The 21,293-nt window shown below is 41.2% G+C and overlaps 1 protein-coding gene and 1 pseudogene across 2 annotated transcripts in view; one reads left to right on the top strand and one right to left on the bottom strand.

The window, feature by feature from the left end:
* The window catches only part of LOC114292511 (uncharacterized), a 107,447-nt gene that overhangs the window by 50,918 nt on the left and 35,236 nt on the right, over window positions 1-21,293 (bottom strand). The gene's annotated exons all lie outside the window — the stretch shown is intronic.
* On the top strand, window positions 6,133-9,194 carry LOC114264617 (protein SENSITIVITY TO RED LIGHT REDUCED 1 pseudogene; annotated as a pseudogene). Its single transcript, XR_014361796.1, has 2 exons — window positions 6,133-7,110; window positions 7,948-9,194. The product of XR_014361796.1 is annotated as a protein SENSITIVITY TO RED LIGHT REDUCED 1 pseudogene (transcript).

Here is a 21,293-nt window from a genome sequence, read left to right as displayed (position 1 = left end):
TATATATATACTATATATTAAGAAAAAAGGGTTTTTAACCCCAAGGCCTAGGAGTTTCAATATCCCAATCTGAATTTTCTAAATTTTTTATTAAAAAAAAAAACTCAGCATTTATTGATTTGATTAAAACTCCTTTATTAGCATTTATTAACTTTTTTCAATCTACATGTCTTTTCACATGCTGCATTTATTAATTTGGTCAAAATCTCCTAATTAACATTTAAAATCCTCGCATTTATTAATTTGGTCAAAATCCCTGATCAGCATTTAAAATCCCCTCATACAAATAATTATAGATACAATCTGTGTATAGTTACTGCAGTACCCTTTTCAACTTCATTGTTAAATTATTTTTATAAAAAATCTTAAAAAACATAATTTATATATTAAAAAAAATCTAAAATAAATATAAATATGTATAATTATCCCGTGCATAGCACATAAAAGAAGTACAGGATTAGGGAAATACAAAAGAAAACATTTCTGACTTCTGTGTTATGGTAGTAGTTCCATTCGGTAGGTTCTTTTTTGTTTTTAGGTTAATGGATGTAATTTGGGAAATATATATATATATATATATATATGTATTCAGTGCTCTTTGAACACCACGTTTCAATCATCTTTTTTTTGCTTTGTCTTTCAAAATCCATTAGATTCTTATTGTGTTGCTCTGCTTTGTCCTAATTGTTGTTTTTTTAAGTTTTGGTTTCAATCTTTGGTATTATGTGTGGGAACATATTCTTTGAATAATCTGAACATAACATATCTCCTCTCTCTCTCTCTCTCTCTCTCTCTCTCTCACACACACACACACACACACACACACAGTGTGTCTGGAAACTTAATCTTTGTAGATGTAATGGGTTTGATTACATAATTTGTGTCTGTGGGTTGAATTTATGTGGATTGTGGATTGGAATATGACTGATTGATTATATAATCATGCTTCCTAGAAAGTAGATGAAAAAGAAAAAAAGAAGCAAAAAATAAAAAAAATTAATCCAATCTTGGGAGCTCTTGATAAATTTTTTTAAGTATGTAAGAAGGCCCCATCTTAATAAGTCGGCCCCATACAACTCAATTTTGTTCAATTTTTTATTGTTAGATAATATCATTTGCTTTAGAGATTGCATCTTGCAAGTTGTTTCCATGGTCAAAATTTCTAGGTTGGAATTTTCTTCAAGTTTCAACAGAACTGTGATGTTTGGATTTTAGGATCTAAAAGGATTTTTCCAAACTTTATCATCACGGAACAATGTTCCAGAGCCAGTACGTATTTGAGTTTTGTAATCAAACCTGTCACTTTATTGGACCACTTTAAATAGCTGCAAACTTGGGCTGCCATCATTATCATATCTTATGGTAAAGCCCCCCAGTCCCTTTTTTGAACCCTATCTAGGATATGCTTGTACTAAAAAAAGCAGTAGATTTCTCACTGAGCTTAGTTTTTTGTGATGAGTATGCAGTAGAAAGCTCAAACTAAGTATTACTATGTATTATTTTGTGAAAGATTGGATTGGATGGATTAATTAAGGAATGAAAACATTTGAGTGATATGATTTAAGGGTGAGCTGCATGTTGAGTTATTTATTTGTTTATTTACAATGACAGGTGGTGTTTTTCTATAGCGACCCCGGTCTTTTCCCATTTAATTATTGTATCCGGACTGTTCCGTAGATTCGGTCATTGTATAATGGTTGTTGTTGTTATTCCTTATTTTCTCTTTTGGAATTATAGGATGTGTTGGGCAGGTTTGTTTCAGGTTGGTTGGGTTTAGAAACCAAGAGTTGCTGTCCAGGTTTTTGGTTCTTCGCTCGAGCGAGGAGTTGTTCGCTCGAGCGAGAGGTAGTGTTTGATTTGGACCTGTAGCTGTGCATTCTTGGCTCGAGCGAGCTTTTCTTCGCTCGAGCGAGTTAGTTCATCCTTCGCTCGAGCTATAGTTCCTTCGCTCGAGCGTGTGTCTGGGTTCAGACCTGAGGGTTTGAGTTCTTCGCTCGACCGAGCTTTCTTTCGCTCGAGCGAGCATTTGAGTTGTTGGCTCGAGCAAGGCTTCCTTGGCTCGAGCGTAGTTTCTCTGTGTCTTGTCGCTCGAGCGACCAAGTCTTCACTTGAGCGAGCCTGTCCAGTTTATATACACAGCAGCGGGATTTGATCAGTCTTTTTCATATTCTTTTGATTCAAAACCCCAGGTTCGACTTCTCTCTCTCCCTACTCACCTTCTCTCTTAGATTTGATCCACTTAGGGTGTGTTTCTACCCTAGATCCTTCATTAAAAAAATAGAGTGGGTCGAGGGCTTCCATTTAATCTGAATTGTTGGTAGTTTGGAGCACTTTGGAGTTTGGGCATTCATCTCCATCTTCTCTTTTGGGGTTATTTCTTCGAGGTAGGGATTTCCTACTCCATTTTATAGGTTATGTTCTAAGTTTTGGTATTTTAATATGTTGGGAATACTTTGGTAAATTTTGGGAAAAACCTTAGTTGAATTATTGAATTGATTTGTATAAGTAATTCATGGAATTGGGAAAAGATGGTTAAATTCATGGAATTGGGGAATTCATTGATTAAATGGCATAATTGGATAATTTGAATAATTTGTCTATTGAATTGTGGACATAGTTATTTTCAGTTTAGAAATAACTGTATTGGGCTATCGGTGGAGGATAGTCGTGATTGTTGTAGACATTGCATGTGGATTAGGAATAACTGAAACTAATCACATTGATTAAGTCATTAATTTTGACAATTGCATTGATACAGAAAATACGTGTATTGATTGAGCATTGCATTTGTATACATTGTTTTTGTGTGGGAGGAGATAGGGGATGTACTCCACGGTTTAGGGGAAGATAGGGGATGGACCTCTAAACCGGATTTTGTTTGGGAGGAGATAGGGGATGGACTCCATTAGCATCACTTTTATGTGTGCTTATTTATATAGAAGTGTTTTATTGATACAGCACTAAAATGTGTATCAATCTGGAAGTATGAAGTGTTTGATTTGAGCTTGAGTCTCATTTGTTAGTTGATATTGGAAGGATGAGAATATGATATATGTAATTCACTGTTGTAAGTTTGGCCAGGTTCTGAGCCATGTTGTTAAGATTGGAAAGTAAAACGAGTCGTAGACAATAGTGTCATGAGACTGTAAAATGAAGTAATGGACTATCTTGGTTAACCATCTGTTGAATGCCATTGCTTTATTCATTGCTTATATGTGGTTTAGTATATTTCTACTGGGCTGTGGCTCACCCTTTATGGGAACATCATTTTCAGGTTCAGGTGATAAGCAACCTCCCAGGACTTAGTTTGGAAGGATGCGGATTTTGAAGACTTGTCTTTAGTTATTTATTTTAAATAAGATTACATGTAAACATTCAAGCCAAGGGCTTAACTTGTAAATGGGTTAATACTCATTCTTTTGTGTCCAAGTGTTAGCTTGGAAAGATGTAAGCCCTTAGGGCATTTATTTTGATGTTCCATGTAATGACTTTTAATAAAAGTACTCTGATGAATAATTCAAAAGATTCGTTTTCTTTTAATAATGCATGTTAATGTTATGTACATTATGGGTTTAATTTGAGGGCGTTACATTTTCCCTAGTGTTAAACCAACTATTAACACCTTATTATATGCATAACCTCCATATAGTGGCTATAAAACTTCTTGTAAAGTGTGGCCTTGTTCCCTTAATCCTTTAAATGAGTTCATTGAAGAAGCCCTTGTATCCTGATTTCTTCGAGTATGGTTTCCTTTTTTTTTTCTTTTTCTTTGGTATGGTTTTCACTTTTCCATTAAATAGAAGAAAGTAACTGAAGGTTTTGGCATCTAGCATAAGTTTCATAGATTTCTAATTTGTAGGCTGGCTAAGAATGTTAGTTACTAGTAGTATAAGCTCATTTAAACCACAATGTGACTTATTGCTAGGTACCTTTACTTCATGGGATGGGTTGGGATACATCATACATCACATCTTAGTTATGATTTGCATTGTAGAGTTTAGCCTGCATGAGCCTCATGTAGGGGTGTTTGTGGGGTGGTTTGGCTTGGGTTCACCCTTAATCCTCAGCGAACCGACACATTCAGATTGGAAAATCACTGAACCGCCATCAACTGACTTCCTCTTTGAAATCGACCGAGTCAACGGACTCCGTTTGGCTGTCGGATTAGTTGAATTCGAAAATCTGTTAGAAAAAGAGAATGGGGAAAAAAATATGAGAAAAATGGAATTCAAACTTCACAATAAACAGATCTTAGACTCACGTATTGGTCTATGTGAGAGAGAGTGAAGAAAAGAAAATAGGACAAAGGGAGAGAGAGAGGAGACTCACCATGTCACTGACCGCCACAACTTCCTCCATCACTCATTGCTGTCATCGCTCATCACCGAGTGTATGGGAAATTAATACAACATGCTGTAAGTGTCAGATGATCTACCACAGCCATCGCCATTAATTGAACAACACCACCATTAATGTTTCCGGGGAAAAAAAGAATGACAATCAGGGGATTGAAGAGGGAGATTGAATTTTTGGGAGGAGATTGAAGGGTTTTTTCGGTGGGGGAATTGAATAGCCAGCCTATGGGAGAAATATAATCAATGTAATGGAAGGAAGAGAGACTCGAAGGAAGAGAGAGATATTGATTAATGGAAGAGAGATATAAATGCAAATAAGGATATTTTTTTCAAACAGAAGAGTAGAGATGGGTAGAAGAGGAAATTTATGGAGAGAGTAAGATAGTAGATGCAACAGTGAAGAGAGGTCAAAATAGGAGGGTGAGTCAGAGTAATTAATTTATAGGAGAAAGTGTAATTAATGTTGAATGAGAGTGTGTAGGAATTATTGTAGGAATCAATGACTGCACAGAGAAAGAGAGTAGTAGCACTTTCGACGGGAAAGTTGGTGAAGCACCCTAGAATAGTGATGAATATAATATGAGAACATCAATTACACATGACACGTGGAGATATTTTTTAAATATATAGGTTGGTGGTCGGGTTATGTGGGTTTCTTTTTGCCAAACCCATTATTCGACAAACTGCAAAAAATATCCATGTTAACCCGTAGTTGACCGAATATAGTTTCCAAACCGTCTGTTTGTGGTCTGTCTGGTTGGATTCATTGGGCAGGGTGGGTATTCGAACAACCCTAGCCTCATGAAGTATTTGTATGATTTACATTATAGATAGGGCTACTACTTTAATGTTAGCTGCTCATTTGGTCATTTTTTGTCTATAGATGGAGTTGTGATCAAATTCAAAGAATAAGAAAAAGGTTTTGTTTGGACTGCATTTCCATGACTTGCAGTGTAGTTGGAAAAATAGCATAGGGAATAAATTGAGGACAATAATCTATTGCACCTTCCAGATATAACACCGTAAAAAAAAAAAAAAATCCAATAAGATTATTATGTCTAGAAATTAATATAGAGCCATATCATGTCCAGGATTCACATTCAGATCATAATCTTTGCAAAGACTTGTCAACAGTAGTAATGAGAAAGATCATAGACTCGTCAAGGGACCAGTGGATTCATGGTTTTTGATTGCTTTGGACAAGTGGATTCCTACTGTACAACCACTTGCACAACATCACCGCTATCAACCACCATAGTAAGCCACCAACAAATGATATCAAGAGACCTACTGTATGTTGAAGTCTTCACCACACCCCAACTAAGAGATCCACCGTTAGAGGGACATAGAGATAGAGAAAGTGAAGTAGAGAGAGGTTTCTAGAGAGTGAGGGTAGGTTGGTGGTGATGCTGAAAGTGAGGGTAGGGTAGGAAGAAAGGAAGTGTTTGGATACTGATGTAGTATTGAATTATAAAATATTTAATGGAGAAAGGGTAATTCTATATCATCCATTAGTTCCGTTTACTTTTTCGTTATTAAACTTAGGGGCTCACTATATTTTTTATTACTCACGGTCAAGGGTGGTCAATGTAATTTGTCCTATAAAATTTGTTGTGGACAAAATTTTAAAATATTATGTTAGGGAATATGTGCAAGATGTTTATTTTATTATTTTATTCTTAGTTTATTTCAACATCAACAAAAAATAATCGTTTCTAATGATTTTTTCATTCGAGTTATGTAGTGATATATATATTTTAAAATTTGTCTTACCGATTGACCGGCCATATGGATAGGGAAGTCATCCAATAAGTGGTTTTAGCATATCTTATGCAATCAATTGATTCTATCATGTCTATTCTTCACTAGCGCATAGGCTCTGGCTTCTTCCTCTTGCCGAGCCACTACATGCATATGTGTGATTCGTGGCAGTTTTTTTTAAAATTTTTTATGGAGTGCATCATTTGTGTTCGACTCAGGTAGCTAAGAAGGACTTTTTCCTTTCTCTTTGCACGATATACCAATTTCTGAAGATGATTGTTTTTTATGGGCTTGGGCTGTTTTCTCGGTGGCATGCCTTGCTGTTTCTAATATAGTGGTCATGATCGATTCGATAGAAAAGAAGGAATAGTTTGTATTTTTCGTTGGGATTTCTTGGAAAAACTAGTCGTGTCTTATTCTGATTTATTATAAATGATATTCAATCTGCCAAAATAAAAGTTAAAAGAGGGTATGTATGCTCATTGTGTTCTTTATATGGAAATCTGAAGCTAGGGGGCATTCCCTTGACTTGTACTGGTGAGAATTTTACTCCACAAGAAATTGAAGAAAAAACTGCTAAACTGAAGAATCCACTTTTTTCTAGAAAACTCGCATTGGGTTTAGGGTTAATTAGGCTTGAACTGATGACTTCCACCATGTCAAGATGACGCTCTATCGCTGAGTTGTATCCTTTCTCGTTGTCTAAGAACTAGATTTGTCTCGTCTTCATCTCTCTTCCATTCCGTTAGCATTTCTATCTTGTTATCAAATCCTTCAAACCTAGGGCATGCCACTAGGAAAGGTCTTTGCCTACTTTTATAAGGGAGTTTCCGTGGCTGATTTGTAGCGGGCCTGGCGTAGCGGTAAAGCTACCCCTTGGTGACCTGGTGGTCACTGGTTCGAGTCGTGGAAACAGCCTTTCCGTTTGTGGGGGTAAGGCTGCGTACATAACCCTTTCCCAGACTCCACTTAAGCGGGAGCTTTCGTGCACTAGGTACGCCCTTTCCTTGCCTGATTCGTAAACCTTTTGGGAAGTCCCTACAATTTTCTCTTGAATTACACTTAAATCAAAACTTCTTCACTTGTTTCATGTAATGTAACTCTTTCAATTTATTATCTATTGGATTTTTGTTTAGGGCAAGATGCTGGTATTTAGAACAGATTGGAATGCTATATCCTACTTGTATTATAATTTCTCTGAAAGTAGAGGAAATTGTTTCTATAGATGCATGCTAAATGTCCTTACCTAATGAATGATTATCATAATAAGTCCTTTAAATATACTACTTTCATTTGTGACTGTATTTGATGAATTCCAACTGAATATATATGTAAATCCTGTCATTGGAACAACTGGCCTACTTAAACCAGTTAAAACTACATGAACACCGTATCATCAATTTCCTGTGTGTATGTTCCCCAGGAGAACAAAAAGGATAAAAGTGCAGGTGATGTTAAATGTCATGTTTTTGGACCTGTTTGATGCATTTCTTTATCAAGTGTTTCTTGTTCCTCTTAGGCTGTGATTGAATCAAGGATTTGAGGAGGGATTTGAGAAGGAGAAGGAAATAGGAAGAGGAAAAAATGAATGAAATAGAAGCTAAATTTTGTCACTTTTTCCTCCTTAAATCCTAGACCGAAACACAGCCTTAAAGTTTCGATGAAGAACAAATGTCTTTTGGGTCTGTTAATTAAAAATTGTAATTTTCTTTACACCAAGCTTCATAGGCTTTTTAATTCCCCTATGTTCCTACTGGCTGCCTTTTCCCCAAATCTGTGCTACTAATGCAGTTGATTGTTTATAACAAAATTGTGTACTTACAATTAACAGGTTCCAAATGCCAAGATTTCTATTTGGATCAGGATCATTGATTGCATGGACAAGGTCTGTGGCTGAAGTATATGTTGTAGACCCCTCTGAACCATGGCACTACATTTTTTTGAAACCACAAGGACTGTCTAGTTAGAAGTAGACTACTCTGCTTATTGCCATGGCTGCTTCAGCAAAAACTCTCACAGTCGAAAAGCCAAATCCAACTGGAGACTGGACAATTGTTTTGCCTCGTCGTGGTAAAAAAACAAAGAAGAAATCTCAAATCTCAGATCCTAGAACAAGAACAACCATGGGTTCCAATCGACCATGAGGTTGATTCTGACAGAGAATTGAAATTGATGCAGAAAATGCAAGTCTGCATGAAGAAAGTTGAGACCTCTCTCTTTTTCTCTACTTTTATGGATCAAACTCGGTCTCCTCAAATCTTGGATCATCTTTCCAGGCTTCTGGGCTCTGAACCAAAGATGAACATGGTGATATATGGTATTGGTAGCATTGAATCATATGACCCCCCCTCGATTTCAGCTTAGCCTTGCGATTTTGATAAAGAAAATGTTGAGTTGGATTGGAGATCTAGAGGTGTTTGATCCGATTCTTTCTGGTATAGAAACTTGGGTTTTAGAAAGTCTTGGTTGTTCTGTTCTATCAGTCAATGAACAAGGTAGGCAACAAGCCTTGAAGCCGACATTATTTTTCATGCCACACTGTGAGGCAGAGTTGTATGACAATCTCCTGCAGGCAAATTGGAGATCGGACATGTTGAACCGTATAATATTGTTTGGTAACAGCTTTGAGACATATGAGCAATACGGGTCCGTGTTTAAGAACTCGAATGTTGTTAATTTGAGGAAGCATATCTTGGCTGTTAGGAGATTTACAAAAGAGTTTGGAATCAAGACGGCTTCGGATGATTATTTTCGAGCTTTTCATGATTTAAGTTGGCATTTTTTCAGCATTGAGCCAGAGATGGAGCTGAATATTGTTTGATTGATTGAGCTTGGTGACTAGTGTTTTGAATTATTGAAATTGTTTATTTTTTGCTTACAATAATCTTTTTAAGACTTGATCTATTTTTCTTTTCCATTGTTTTAGGAAACAAACTCATTGTTTTCAATGCTTGTGTTTTGTTTTTGGTTTTGAGTGAAAGTTTATACTCTAATATGTGTGTGTATATATATATATAGGGTACATTGGATTAAGCTCAGCAGATGCAAAATTAGAATTGGAGTGGGTGGATTGTATGAGTCTAGATCATCTGCCGTGGTTGTTTTGGACTTTTTTTTTTTTTTTTTTCATTTGCTAAGAATCCTAATTCTCAAAACAGAGGAGACGAATGAAGAGAGGCAGAGGCGAAGGCGAAACGAAGGAGGTTAAGGGCGGCGAGGTGACGTCGGTTGGCAAACCCTTGTGTTTGATTTCGTCTTGGGTTTGATTTCTCACATGTTTCATTTCTTGGGTCTGTTATAAAAAAAATGATTTCTTGGGTTTTCTGAAGCTCCAAAGATGAACAAGAAGATTGAAAGATAATCAACCTCTTTCAAACACAAGAAAGCACTATACAACACTAAGGAGAAAAGGGTTTTATTCTCTCCCTTTCACTTTCTCCTTGCTTTGAAGATGGACCATGTATTACAACAGCAGAACTTTTGTATAACATACATATACAGAGAGAGAAATTTGTAGAGAGACAGAGAGAGGAAAAGAAGGGAGGGATAGGAATTAGGATCCAATGTGGAAATCAGAGGTGAGTGGGGGATTATTTTAGATCTCGTAATTTCAATTTCAACACTTCAATCATTCAGAATTTCATAAACCCATCTCACAAATCACCCAAAATTATATAAAACCAAAGAAATCAGAAATTTATACATACATGTAATATATACTATAGCGATCCCGATTATCCCTTTGCTGTCCTGTTGTATTCCGAACTCGGTTCCGTGAAGTTGGTAGTAGTATCTATCTTGTTGCTGTCCTTTAATTCCACTTGATTGAGTTTTAAGATGTTTTGGGCAGGGTTGTTACAGGTTGGTTAGGCCTTGGTTTCAATTCCTTGTTGTCTAGTTTTTAGGCGTTCCGCTCGAGCGGGTCTTCTTGCGCTCGAGCGGGGATTGCACAAAACCAGTATTTCGTGTTCCTGCAAAACTTCTGCAGATGTGATTTTTACGCTTGAGCGGGTTTGTTTACGCTCGAGCGGTAGCGCTCGAGCGGGTTTGCTGGCGCTCGAGCGGGTAGTACTTTCTGGGTATAAGTTCTGGGAGGGGGAAATCTACGCTCGAGCGGACTGGTTTTCGCGCTCGAGCGGAGGTGCTTTTTTCTTGTGTCTTGGCGCTCGAGCGGGCCTTATTGCGCTCGAGCGTGTCTAGATTTTTGTTCTTGGCGCTCGAGCGTTGTGTTCCCCGCTCGAGCGGGTCATGCGTATATGAGTTATCTGTTGGGTGATTTTAAATCACTTTTTACTTTCCTTTCTCTCTCCTACTTTTTCTAAAACCCATTTTGAGAGCTCCTCTCTCTAAAACCTTGACTTCTCTCTAGGTATTGATCTAGTAGGAGTGATTTCCTCACCTTTGGCCTTTACAAAAGGGTTGTTGATCGTCAAGGGCTATCTTTTGATCCGAGAAATTCTTGGGTTGGAGCATTTTCGTCTTTTTCACCTTCTTGGTTGGGAGTCATCTTTTGAGGTAGGGATATCCTACTCCTCTCTATGAGTTTTGTCTTTAAATTTTGGCATTTCGATATGTTGGGGGTTGTTGGGAAATTTTGAGAGAGTTTGGGCCTTTGTGTAATTTTACAAAAGTTAGGGTTTTAATTATATAAAACCTAAATGCATGTTTGGCATGAATGAATGAAGTAAATGTTGAAACATTGATGAAAATGAAACCGTGTAGGGTTGAAATGTTAATTATGGAAAATGCCTTAATTACATTGATTGATTAATTTGTACAATTAATTGTTGGAAATTGGAAAGGGAAGGGATTAAAGGGTGTAGTTGGATCACTTATCGCTCACCGAATTGAAATGTTGATTTAATATCCATTTTGTGCATTTATTTTCTGTTTAGAAATAACTGCTTTGGGCTATCGGTGGAGGATAGTCTTGATTGTTGTAGACAATGCATGATGATTAGGCAAACTAAAACTAATCGATTGAATGTGTCATAGAGTATGACGGTGGGTTGAATACATTAATTTTATGTATTGATTGATTGTGTATAGAACCTTTGTGTTTATATGCATTGTGTGTAGAGGAGGAGATGGGAGATGTACTCCCCGTTTAGGGGAAGATGGGGGATATACCTCTAAATCGGATAGTGTTGGGAGGAGATGGGGGATGAACTCCGTAGATACAGCTCATATGCTTGTCTAGAGAAGTGAAGATACAGCTCATAGGCTTGTCTTTGAGAAGTGTAGATACAGCTCATATGCTTGTCTAGTGAAGTGTGGATACAGCTAATATGCTTATCTGATGATGTGTAATATGCTTACCTGTTGAGGTGTTGATATAGGTAATATGCTTATCTATTAAATAAAGGTGGAGAGTGAAAAGTGACATAGACTTGTATGTTATGAAACTGTGATGTGATATATGTGGATGTATCGGTGTTGGCCATCTATCAATTGCTAATCTTTTAGTCATTGTTCATAGTTGGTTTAGTATATCTCTGTTGGGCTGTGGCTCACCCTATATGGGAATATCATTTTCAGGTACAGGTAGCATGCCACCTCCAAGGACATAGCTTGGGAGGCTAGAGGCGGGCACACTTTTGTTGTCTTATTTCTTTCATGTATTACATGTAAATTCAAGCCAAGGGCTTAATATGTAATTGAGTTAGTACTCTCTTTTGTAACCAAATGTTAACTTGGAAAGCTGTAAGCCCGTAGGGCATTTGCTTTTGTTGTTAACATGTAACACTTTTGTAATGAAGTACTCTGATGAATTGAATAATGTGGATATTTGTATATAAATGTATGTCTCTATTGATGGGTTTAATGCTATTTATTTGAGGGCGTTACAACTTGGTATCAGAGCGTATCGGGTTTGAATACTTTGGGTACGTGGGAAGTGATTAGGATCACAATGGCTTTGTCTCGCTTGATAGAGACTTAGATGTAGTGTCATATGCTATGTGCTTAATTGATAACATGCTAATGTGACTATGTGGGTATGGGATTTAGTTTCTAGGATGTTGATTGGATCCTTGGGTTTCTATGAGTCTTGTTGGAAAGGCACTTGATCAATGCTGTTTCTAACCGGAACTCTAGTAACGCCTCGGGACTATCATTATCCAGAAATAAAATTCGTAAGAGCTTATGTGCTTATGTGCTTACGTGGAATGAATTACAGTTGTCCATGTATTAGGACGCGAGTGTTATAGCTTCGACACATTTATGAATGTGCTAATAGTCTTGGTTACCTTTATTAGGATGTCAGGACGAGGACGCGGTAGGCGTGGTAGACGTGGTAGGCAGGAGATGCCTTTACCGGAGGAGGTTCCGGCAGTGCAGGAGGGAGTTGGTCAGGCCAACGTGGCCGAGCCAGCAGGTCAGCAGGCTATGAATGCCTTGGCACGAGAGATAGCAGGAGCTTTGGGTATTCTCAGAGCTGGGAATCAGGCAGCTGAGGCAGGGCCTTCTTTCTTGAAGAGGGAGTTCTTCCAGTCTAACCCGGATGAGTTTGTTGGGGATCCAAAGGAGCCACTGAAAGCTGACGAGTGGTTAGAACAAATGAGTAAGACGTTCGAGATGCTTGGCATCGAGGACAGGGCACTGAAAGTGACCTTGGCATCCTTCCAGCTGAAGGGAGATGCGGGTCAATGGTGGAAGTACGAGAAGGCTCGTGTTGGTTGTACATGGGAGGCATTTGTAAATGCTTTCCAGGAGAGGTTCTTATCTTCAGTGGCTAGGGAGAAGCTGAGGGATCAGTTTAGCCGGCTTAATTAGCAGGGTATGTCTGTGGCAGAGTTTGAGGCCACTTTCACTAGTTTGTCCAGGTTTGCACCTGAGTTGGTGGCGTCCGAAGAACGCCGTTGCTATGAGTTTGAGCGGAAGTTGAGGCGGGGCCTCAAGTTGAGGGTTGGTGGGTCTTTCATCCGTGAGTATAGACATTTAGTGGATGCTGCAGCTCATATGGAGCTCATGATGCAGGAGAAGGATGAGGGTGTAGACACCCCATTTTTGACCGACCTTGAGACTCAGACGTCACCAGTTGAGCACTTGGTGATATTGCATGTTGTGCTTGTTCAGAAGTCTCAGAATCGCGGCCGTGAGCCCTGCCTCCGGACTTCCGAACCCTCTTCTGTGCCTTGTCTCGGTTTGCGAACCAGGCTCGATTTTCTTTGTTTCTTTTCCTGAGGGAAGGGAGAGGTCCCGTAGACTATCTCTCAATGTCCGTAAGCTACATTTGGTGGCCGTAGGCCATTTTTCCCATTTCGGAGTCCGGTTTCCGGTTTTCGAAGCCGTCAGGCCGTGTGCCTCGGTTCGGGACCGCCTAACCACCTCCGTTTGTTCTAATTTTTGGCATACTCCTTATTTGCTCCCTTTTGAGGGACACTGGGGTCTGAGAAACCCACTTCGTGGCCGAATGCCACTTTCGGTGTTTAACGGGCAGTTTCTGGGGCCCCAAACTGCGTGTTTTGGCCCCCGAACATTCGTTTTGCATCAGTTTTCATTCGTTTTTGGCAGGTACCTCTGTTTTATCACCGGGGAGGTCACTGAAGGGTGGGAGGCCAGCAATTGTTGCAGCAACCAGTTATACATCCTCCGACGCCCTCCGGCGCCCGTTTTTCGCACTTCCAGGCTAATGTTGAACACCTTGGGCCCACATTCTTGAACTTTGAACCACATATTTGTGATGTACACACATGGGAGGACCCTAAAAGTTGGTGGCCGGCCATTAATGTTGCTTGACCGTTTTGACCCCCTCCTAAAATTAATTCTTTTGGGAGGGGGAGGTTGGTTATGTGGTGGGAGAGGGTTGGTTGTGACATTGGGTTTATCAGGAGGCGCGATCACCTGTTTGTCAATAAGATCTTGGATCTCATGACGCAATCTGTAACAACGGTCGGTGTCGTGACCGTGTTGTTGGTGATATGCGCAGTACTTTGCTGGGTCATAAGAGGGGGGGAGTGGATTCGGTAATGGCTTTGGCTCCTGGGGTTTTAAATGATTTTTTCTGATCAATATTCCCAGAACTTTGGTCAGAGGCATATATAGTGGGGTAAAGGTTCTTTGGCCTCGCGGTTGGAATCTGTTGGTTTGTGTGTTGCTTCCAGACGCGCCGGAGAAGGGTGTGGCAGTCATGGGCCTTGGAGGGGGAGTGAGAGTGGTGGTGACCATACTAACTTTCGAGGCTCTCGTATTTGCAGCGCCACTCGGGCCCGCATTGTTGTTACGGTTGAAGGTCCTCCTCGGTTGTTCCCTGTCGTGGTCAAACAGACCTTGTTTCATTGCATCTTCGATTTGCACCCCCATCTCATGTAAATCTGCAAAAGTAGGGAAGGGGACTACAATCATTCTCTGCATCAACTTTGGGTGGAGATTGCGCACAATCATCCGGATTTGATCTTTGTCAGTGGGCCTTAAAGTCATCATTGACGCTTTTGCCCTCCATCGGATCACAAAGTCCGAGAAAGTTTCCTTGGGCTCTTGCCTTGTCGCTTCGAGATCACGGGTTGTGATCTCGATCTGAGTGTTATATGAATATTGCGCGACAAAGGCCTCAGCCATCTCATCCCAATTCTTCTTCACTTCATCTTGTAACTTTGCGTACCAATGGGAGGCCACACCCGACAGGGTTCGGCCGAATAATGAAAGCTTCTGTGGTCGTGTTAGGCCCATTGGCCGCAAGATGTCTGCAAACAGTCGGATATGGACCATGGGGTCGCCGGTCCCGTCAAAGCGGTCGATTTGTGGCATTTTGAACCTATCAGGGAGTGTTACGGCCTCCTCGGTATATCCATCTTCGATATCCGGCATAGCCTTGACCCCTTGGGATTTCTTGAATAGCTTCTCCAGTTTGCTCAATTTCAGAGCTGTATGATCAACCTCGACCTCGAATGGAGAGTCCGGGTGATTGGGTGTATGGACCTTGGACAGTTGTAGTGGAAGCGGCCCGTTGGAAGATTTGTGTCCTCTTGCAGATTTTGGATAGTCGGCACATTATTCTGGGTGTTCGGAGGAGCGTTCTGAACAACAGGTGTCTGCTCAGGTAATGGAGCCCCTGCCGGAGGAGGAATTTGGTGTGAAGCAGATGCTGTATTCTGTTGTTGCAGTCTGGTAATCAGCTCAGCTTGCTGGGTCATAATCTCGGATTGTTGCTTGGCGAGTTCATCCCGGCGAACGGCATCTTGCTGCATGGCCCGCATGGTTTCCTGCATTTGGCGCATCATCTCCTCAACTCCTGTTGGTGCCGTCATACTGTTTCGATTTGTCTGAACTACTGGCAGATCTGTCTCAATGGGGATCTCAATCCAACTATCCACTGATGGGGGAAACCACTGTTCTGGTGATCTCTGTTCAGATACACTGCGCTTTTTCTGCTTCCTTCTGGTAACAGGGGTTAGAGAATGGAACACTGGCTGTTCGTCGATTAGATCCTCAGATCGATGGAGTCGATGACCTCGTGTCCAAAGTGCTTGGGGAATGCCTGCTGGGTTGGAAGCAATTGTGCTAAAACTGACCTAGCAAAAGATAAATAAAGCAAAATGGAAATAAATAAACAGATAAACGGACAGCATAACAGCTTAAAATAAAATGCATGACACACAATCGGGCATAACAACACACAGTTGATAAGCTGAAAACACACTGTCCTCAAACACTGATTATTATCCCTGTATCACTGTCCCCTAAAACAGGATCTGATATCCGCAGATAACTAATTCTCAAATACTGGCTGATGCCCGCAGGCCTGATACCCATAATACTGAACTGATGCCCGCAGGCTTGATGCTCAAACTCATATACTAATCTGATGCCCGCAGGCCTGATACTGACAATACTGAACTGATGCCCGCAGGCTTGATGCTGTCAATACTGAACTGATTCCCGCAGGCTTGATGCTGTCAATACTGAACTGATGCCCGCAGGCTTGATACCCAAACTCATATACTGATACATGCATTCCTGTAGAGACGCACTCTAAAGCACATAACAGATAAGTGAGGGCCAAAACACCCCTATGTTGGGGGAGGGTTTCCCTGTCCTATTTTGTCAGGAGCTAGGGTTTCACTACGCACGCGGCAGTTTCAAACAACCTATAAACGGGTAAGCAACCTGTCCTAATTTGGAATGGTCACTATGGATCCGAATATGCACTAGGTCGAAAGGTCAAAGAGGGTGCCCCGGTAAAACCGGGGTTTGTGTTCCCATACTGGCAGAGCCCACAACCGGTCAGCCTTATGGTCATGCCTTGACAAGACAAGCCTCCGGCAAACCGTTCAGGAATAGCAGATGGCAAACACGGTGTCCTAGGCGCACCAATGCAAATGCAATGCAAAGAAACACACAAGTGTAGTCAAAACAGATATCACGAGTTCGAGTCAAGTTCTCTAAATCCCCAGCAGAGTCGCCAGAAACTGTAACAAGCCCGTGGGGGACCTCGCCACAGCTCGGACTCGACTTTCGTTAGTCACGGTTCTAAGTCTGAACCAAAGAGTCCAAATCCGGCAAATCGTTTTGAGAAAACTGATTTTTGAAAGAAGTGCCAAACATGGACTGCTTTGCCAGATACAGAGTTGCCACCTAAATATTTTATTTTGGGAAATTTAGGAAACCCTGACTCGGTGCCAAAAGGCCACGTGTCCGTCATCACCAAAGTTGCCTCGGCTCGGGAACTTGGATACGATTAGGGAAGGTCACTTCGTGATCACCCCCGCTCGCCCGGTCATAGACCGGCCTCTACTAACCATGATATCAATTTTTGAAAACATTGTGAGTTCTTATTCCGGTTTATTAGCCTAGATTACTATGTGATGCGCACAGCATACAAATATAGATCGGGTCGCCTGAATTGGAACGAAACATTTCATGTTTGTTTTTGAAAATGGTTTGCTACTCGCAAGTAGGTTTTAAAACATTTGATGATTTATTCCAATTTAAGTAACCCAACCTTCACCCACAAGCATTCAGGCAGTTATATCAGATAAGCACATAGCCTCATGGTAAGCATGCTATTCATGGCAGTCACTCACACGCATGCAAGAATGCTAAAGCATAAAGCTTACCAGGTACTCCAAGCCAAAACAAAAACTCATTAGAAATCATGCATGAATCCTAAGTATACAGAAATGCCTAATGCAACACATGCAAAATGCAAACTATAGCAGGCTCGGCTATTCTAAACATGGTATATGAAATGCTACAACTATCATGTATTCAACTTTGAAATTGAAAGTACAATGCAGTTAGTATGATGCGCCGAGCCCGGTGCATGCAATACAGATGAATGAATGCAAACATGCTGTCATACTGTATGCTAATTTAAATATGCCCTAATCTAACCATCATAAGCGGATAAATAAAATGGAGAAAGACGTGGGGTTGGAAGACATACATCACACTCACGCACACTTATTTCAGTTGTGCCCTCACTCGGAGGGTCCGAATAAATATACAGTCCCGAATAAAAGAATATTACAGTCCAAAATATTACAGTCCGAATGATGTACAAATTCCTAATTAATTAACAAATTAACTAAGAAAGCTGTAAAACTGGCATGCAAGCCAGGGACTGCCTTGCTTCTGATGGATGATGCATGTCCGGGTTGTCTTGCGCGGAAATCCACCGGAATGCCCCAATTAGCCTCTGTTTACACCTGTTCTTAAAATGCGTGCCAAGCCCCAAAAAGTTGCTGATTCTTCGTTTTGCTGCAACAGAGAGCAGGAAAGGGGCATAGCAATGTATTTGCACAGATATATGCATGTCTCGATCCTCGTGCCACCAATCACGCATACCGAGGCATGATGGCCGAGGAGTCGAAATGCACAACTCAATATAGAATGAATGCAGATGAAACTACAGCTAAAACCTAACTCCCTCATGGATAATCCGGAGTGTCGGTGACTGGGGAATTGAGACACGTTCCGTCACTCGAAGTACGAAACGCACCTCGTTTCCCGTGCCCGGGCTAACTCCTATCCCGAACATGATGCAATATGCATGATATGCATGAAATGCAACTAAGATATAATCCTAACATACACCATACTATGAAAAAGAGATGCCTCGAAGTGCGTGCACCCGGGCACGCAAACCGAGAAAATGACAGAATGCAATCTAAGATACAACCTAGTATGCACTATGCTGTGAAAATGAGATGCCTCGAAATGCGTGAACACGGGCACGCAAACCGAGGCGATAACAGAATGCAATCTAAGATACAACCTAGTATGCACTATGCTGTGAAAATGAGATGCCTCGAAATGCGTGCACACGGGCACGCAAACCGAGGCGATGGTATACGCAATGTAAAAGACATGCAAACATGATATGGGCTTATACGAACATGAGTGAGCCTCAGCCACACTCACATAGGATGCCGGTGGATGAAAATGAATTGCCTCGAAATGCGTGCACACAGGCACGCAAATCGAGGCGATGACATACGCAATGCAAATGACATGGAAACAAGATATGGGCTTATACCAACATGAGAGAGCCTCAGCCACACTCACATAAGATGCCGGCGGATAAAAATGAGGTGCCTCGAAATGCGTGCACACGGGCACGCAAACCGAGGCGATGACAAAATGCGATGCAATGGCATAGAAACATGATATGGGCTTATACCAACATGAGTGAGCCTCAGCCACACTCACATAAGATGCCGGCGGATAAAAATGAGGTGCCTCGAAATGCGTGCACACGGGCACGCAAACCGAGGCGATGACAAAATGCGATGCAATGGCATAGAAACATGATATGGGCTTATACCAACATGAGTGAGCCTCAGCCACACTCACATAGGATGCCGGCGGATAAAAATGAAGTGCCTCGAAATGCGTGCACACGGGCACGTAAACCGAGGCGATGACGGAATGTGATGTAATGGCATAGAAACATGATATGGGCTTATACCAACATGAGTGAGCCTCAGCCACACTCACATATGATGCCGGCGGATAAAAATGAAGTGCCTCGAAATATGTGCACACGGGCACGCAAACCGAGGCGATGACAAAATGCGATGCAATGGCATAGAAACATGATATGGGCTTATACCAACATGAGTGAGCCTCAGCCACACTCACATAGGATGCCGACGGATAAAAATGAGGTGCCTCGAAATGCGTGCACACGGGCACGCAAACCGAGGCGATGACAAAATGCGATGCAATGACATGAAATGAATAGCAATCATTCTAATAGAATTTCAGCACTAAAATATGGGGGAAAACAGTCCCGAAATGAGGCGAAATGACACCAAATGCATGGAATTGTCCCGAAATGCAAATTTAGGCACCCGAAATGGCCTATAGCTATGCCAAACATGCACAATATGGACATGCAATGCAAAGACAGAAGCTAGACAGTCCCAAAAAAGGCACTTTCACAGTTATAAACATGGCCAAACAGCAAGCATAGGTATGGCAAAAATGGCATGCAAGAATAGGGGCCAAAAGAGGGGTAATGAAGCAAGTGATATAAGCAAAATCCAAACTGAAAAATTCCCTTCTACAACACTGAAGAGGGACCAAAAATATGAATATTTACAGTGTATGGCAGCCCCAAAATCAGTATACAAACATGATAGAAATGTGATGCAAAATGAGGTTCAAAAGTGGCTATAACATGAGGTATGCAAAATATTCACCAAACAGCCAAAGACCCTTAATAAAACATGTAGAATGGGCCAAAATAGGACTATTTCCAGAACTGTAAAATGGCCAAAAACAAAAGCATGATAGGCTAACTAAACATGCAAGAATGGGGAATAAAAGAGAGATATAACATGAAGTGGCATATGGAGGTCCCAAACCATGAAAGGACCTAAATGAAACATGAAGAATGGACCAAAATAAGCACTTTTTCAGAACTGTAAAATGGCCAAAAACAAAAGCATGGTAGGCTGCCATTGCATGCAAAAATGGGACCAAAAGAGGAGTAAAAAGGTAAGTACAACATGGAAGTCCCAAATGGTGTTGAGCCCTTCTTCAATGTTGAAGAGGGGCTCAAAATAAGCCTAATATCAGTTTACAACATGCTCAAAAACAGATTACTCATGGGCCAAAAATAGCATGCAAGATTATGACATATAAGAGGATCAATGAAGCAAGTGCATCATGGAGGGCTCAAACAGGGTTGAGCCCTTAATGAAAAGTGAAAATGAGCTCAAAAGAAGGCCCCTTTCAGTTAGGGCCGGAGCTTGAAACAAAAAGCATGTGGGGCTTACAAATGGATCAAGAAAAAGGGTCAAAAGAGGAGAAGTGTTACTTACCCTTGAAGATCAAAGCTTTTGTTACTTCTTGGACCAATTTGCAGCTCCTTTAGCCTTTGAGAAGCCTTCCTTGTTGCTGGAAATGAGGTGGTGGTGGTAGAGCTTGGTGGTGTAGAAGAAATGGTGCTTATGGACTTAGGAATTTTCAAGGAAATGAGAGGGATAAAGATGGCTTTGTGTATGGAAGCTTGAAGACCAAATTTTCTAACCCCTATAAGTGAAGCCACCAGCTGGTTATAAGGGCCAAAAAGGGGGTGTAAAGGTGGGGGAAAAGGAGAGCAACTTTCCCCCACAAAATATCCCCCGGATAAAGATATTTTCTGGGGGATAAAGCTCCACAGCTGTAAAGTGCACAGTGCAAGGAGCTTGGCCGGCCTGTTACTTTTGCTGCAGGTGGCCGGCCGGCCACACCCCCTAGCCGGCTGGCTAGGGTTCAAAAGGGTCAAACAGATTTTCTGGCCGGCCACCAACTGATGGTGTCCTCCTATGTGTGTACAACACAACCCTGTGGTTAAAAGTCCAAGAAAGTGGGTCCAAGGGGTTCAACATTAGCTCGGAAAGAGGGGTTCAAAAGGGTCAGGTGGAATTAGTGGCCGGCCACCAACTTTTAGGGTCCTCCCATGTGTGTACATCACAAATATGTGGTTCAAAGTTCAAGAATGTGGGCCCAAGGTGTTCAACATTAGCCCGGAAGGAGGGGGTCAAAAGGGTCAAGCAACATTAATGGCTGGCCACCAACTTTTAGGGTCCTCCCATGTGTGTACATCACAAATATGTGGTTCAAAGTTCAAGAATGTGGGCCCAAGGTGTTCAACATTAGCCCAGAAGTGCGAAAAACGGGCGCCGGAGGGCGTCGGAGGATGTATAACTGGTTGCTGCAACAATTGCTGGCCTCCCACCCTTCAGT

The sequence above is a fragment of the Camellia sinensis genome, chromosome 2 (assembly GCF_055761805.1).
Source record: "Camellia sinensis isolate YWXY chromosome 2, ASM5576180v1, whole genome shotgun sequence".
Classification (NCBI taxonomy): domain Eukaryota; kingdom Viridiplantae; phylum Streptophyta; class Magnoliopsida; order Ericales; family Theaceae; genus Camellia; species Camellia sinensis.
This window is presented reverse-complemented; position numbering and strand designations above follow the sequence as displayed.